The sequence below is a fragment of the Neodiprion lecontei genome, chromosome 2, assembly GCF_021901455.1.
Source record: "Neodiprion lecontei isolate iyNeoLeco1 chromosome 2, iyNeoLeco1.1, whole genome shotgun sequence".
Taxonomy (NCBI): Eukaryota; Metazoa; Arthropoda; class Insecta; order Hymenoptera; family Diprionidae; genus Neodiprion; species Neodiprion lecontei.
This window is the reverse complement of record NC_060261.1, coordinates 37,475,744-37,479,692: the sequence shown is the minus strand read 5'-3', so window position 1 is coordinate 37,479,692 and position 3,949 is coordinate 37,475,744.

Sequence of the window (3,949 nt, the reverse complement as noted above, 5' to 3'; positions counted from 1 at the left end):
AGAAGGAGCGCAGTGCCGCGGCCAAGACACACCCGATGCTATTTTAACGTGACAGCGAGGCTGATCTCCCGACGTTATTAGCTAAAACGCTCCTCCCCCTGCTATCTGGGTCATAATTGGACAGTCTGTAAGGAAGAGGAAGGGGTTGGAGCCCAGAAGCGTCGGTGTAATTGCCGAAGAGACTTTGTTTCGCGAAATTCAAACGTGCCGGGGGTCTCGCCGTTGCGTAATTGCCTTTTAATGACGGCAGCGTCGTTAATGGGAACTCCGTTCCTCCCCGCACCGCGACCAGATTCTCATTAATTTGTCACACTTAGGCGGCATGTGATTGCCCGTGATTACATACCAGGATCGCAATGTCCTCCTCCGCGCGTCCCGGCCTTTCGCGTTACCGGAAGTTCCACCTTGGCGTTCACACGCGGACGTCCTGCGGGTGTATCGTACTTTTACAGGCGTCGTTTTGTCATTTTTACCGTTGCGCCTCACGTGTCAATCTTCGGTTTGTATATCCGGTCAAGGGCCGAATTACGCGCGTCCTGTTGAAACGTGTAATCTCCGACTAAATTTGCGCCAGATATATCAAAACGCGATTCTTTATTCGAGGGTTCGTCATTTCCTGCTGCGATAGGATATTCGTTCGAGAAATCACTCGACGTTGATCGGAATTTACCGCAGGAGTCATTGAAGTATGTTAAATCAATTTAGAATATTTTGATTACAAGGTAAACGAAGGTCTAAGAATGAGAAGAATTGAGGTAACGAATGAAAGCGGAAGTAATGATGGTCTCGAAGGTTTGGCGCTACGAAAAGTTAGTCTCGTCTAAATCAGTCAAGTGGTTTCTCCATGGTGACTGAAACCTGGCCGTTAGAAATTCTGTCAGAATTTGACAGAAGCCACGTTAACGTATGACAAAAAAAAATCACGTGCAATCGAGTGAAAGTATGCAGAAGCCATCTGCAGTAATTCGAAGCAAGTAAGTGACTCGAGATTACGATTGAGTAACTCGTCTCGTCTCGGATGTCAGGATGAAAATTGTGGGTGTTTCGTACTTCTTTGGACAAAGTATATACAACGTTTGTTTAACCGCTTGACTTTATATCATCCAAGCGGCGAGCAATGCGAGTAATAATGCGTAATTCAAGGTTCCGATCTTATCGTATCAATAGGAACGAGAGTATAATATTAGGTATTTATTTGAGGAAACTCGTGCACGCGGCGGAAGAATAACTGGGTGCAATTTTTGCAGGTTCGAAATAACTAAGCTATTAGGCAGATATAAGTGCACCGTAACGCTGAAAGAACATAGTCCGCAATTAATCCAAATTAAAGGAGAAGCGTCCACCTGCCGTCTCGCCCCGAAGCGCCGAAAAACGTCGAACGCGGAACACACGAAGCGGGAACTTGGGCGGTGTGAATGTCGCATTACCGGGTTTATCTTCCGTGAAATTGCCGGCTATACGTTCCGACCCTACGACGACGAGATCTGTCCGTCGGTTTTGTCACAGCGACGTCCGGCTCGTGGCTTAGCCGCTTATTAGAAGCTCTTTCATGTTCGCACGACAATTTAACCGATTTGTAAAAAGCAGGATAGGCAGAGTGGAAAATAAGAAGAGGAAAAAGAAGAAAAAGAAAAAAGATACTAGCCTCCACACGCGCTGCTCCTAGACAAAGATTTCTTACGTCTCGCCGAGGCGAAGTCGTCGCTCTCCTACAACCGGCGTGTCGGACACGCGTATTTACACGCGTGCATAAGTTTATCCCCGAAAATAACGGTCAGCAAACGCTTAGAAGCGCACAAAGCTTCTCTATATTTAATTCAAGCTGGTGCGCAGGGCTCGCCCTCGGCCCTGTAGGAATAACGCCGTGTTTTATTTATATCACCGCGAGTTGTGTTTGGCCCCGTTGCGTTTTAACTTTCTAGTCCGAAAACCAAACATGATTTGGGCCCCTCGGGGGTCGGTCGCCCCCTCCGATACACGCCCCTCGCGCTCATTGTCGTTACTTGCCTCGCAGAGTTATACAAATGTTTGCGGCTGTATCTCTTCTGTCTACTCGACTAGCCGCCGTATAAGCCAATTTGATGCTACGCTGCCTTGATCCAGGATGATGCTCGACCGAGAATCCAGCCGCGTTGGGGTAGCTACGACAATATGCTGCACGCTTGCCGTGACCAACCCCTTCGACCAGGCTTATGGGGGGCCGTGCTGAGGCTTCTGTGCGCTCGGTCATGGGGGCACCCTTAGTGTTTGTTATTCTTCTTATTTTTTTCGCTACCCTTTTTTGCACAACGCCAGGTTCACCGCCCCTTTTCCGAGGCCTAGGCTGTACCCTCGAATCTTCCATCTCAATAGGTTCGATGCGATCTTCTCGCAAATACCATCGCGAAAATCGTCAGTCGAAAAAGAAAACAAAATTACAGACTTCTATAACTAAATTAAAGATGTTCCGTTCAACCTGTCAGTTTTTTTACGTTTGACGATAAGCGGTTGATAATCCTCGGGAACTTTTTCTTGCCCGAAATGCAGAGAACTCGGGTAGCTGCGGGTCAAGAGGAGCTTCGGGTTTTGAGGAGAGCCCCTAAAGGCTATTGTTTTCGGTTTATACGATGACGAGGCGTTTGTAACCAGCTGGTGAAGATTACGGTGCGGATGGTAACAAAGGGCGGCAAGCCGAGACGATTTGGTGTAACAATGAAACAAGACGTTGGATTTTATTCGTTTATTATTTTACAACTTCGCACCCTGTTTTCGTGTCTCTTGCCATACAATATGTATATAATATACATACCCGCAGGTGCGCGCATTCCTGCACATCTCGAAGCGATAATTTATACCGTTTATACAACAACCTGCGTGCAACAAAAGGTTAGAACCGTGGTACAAGAGAAATCTTGACTCTTTGCGGGAGGCGAGCTGCAACCAGCAACCCGAAACCGGCCGATGAGCGCTGCTCGCTTTCCGGTTCCTTCCGCATTGTGCGTCGCCCTCTCGATCGGTTCGCGTATGCGAAGTGAAAAGAGGCCAGATTAGATCCGGCCAGTTCACCGCGGTAGAATTACTCGCGGTGTGGCGTCACGAGGGTCCTCGAGTATCACAATGGGTGCGCGAGTCCAGGCACATCGAGTGTCTGCGGCTCCCGCAGGAGCGCCGATTGGCGACGAGCACCTTCTCCGCCGGTCCCACGGTTCCCCGCAGCGACGTCAGCGGATTCCGCGCGCGCGTCCTGCGGAAAAAAACGGTACGGCGATTAATTTTTGGTGCATTGTGGGTAAGCCGGTGAAAAAGCAGTTGCGTATAAAAGATGAAAAAAAAGCTGCCGCGGTAGCCTTCGAATCGAATACACCGCAATTAGCGGTGCAGACGACGAGGAGATTGCCGAAGGATCAGAGATACTCGCCCCTCCGTATCCTCCCTGTATACCAACACGCGTAATTACGCGAAAATTGATAAAATCGATCCCGGCCTTATCACCTCCATCACCCCTCTCAGCCGGGATGTGCCCTATCACCGGATCGCCCCGGCCTCCGCAGCCAGCTCGCCGGCCTTCCCACCTATCGATTTGATTGGGCCCTCATTCAGAGAGGGTGAGAATTATCGTCCCCAAAGGATTGCACGGGACCGCGTATATTCGCGCCGACGAGAACACTCGCTCGTCAAGGAACCCGCAGAGTACCCGGGAATTGTTCGATTGCGTTGCACAAATTGGCGGGGTGTGTACATATAAATATACGCCGCTGTACTGGGAAAGGATTTCGATCAGCGGCTGGAAAAGAACCGCCGCGCTTCTCTGGTTATCCGATTGTTGTTTTGCCTTTTTTTTTTTTTTTTTTCCTCAACTACTATCGACAGACGAAGCAGGCGCGGGAACCGTGTAAACGGATTGTACGTTTGTTAGTATTTTTAGGTTCAAGTTTTCTTTCGATGAATGCAACCAGACGGTGAATCGCTG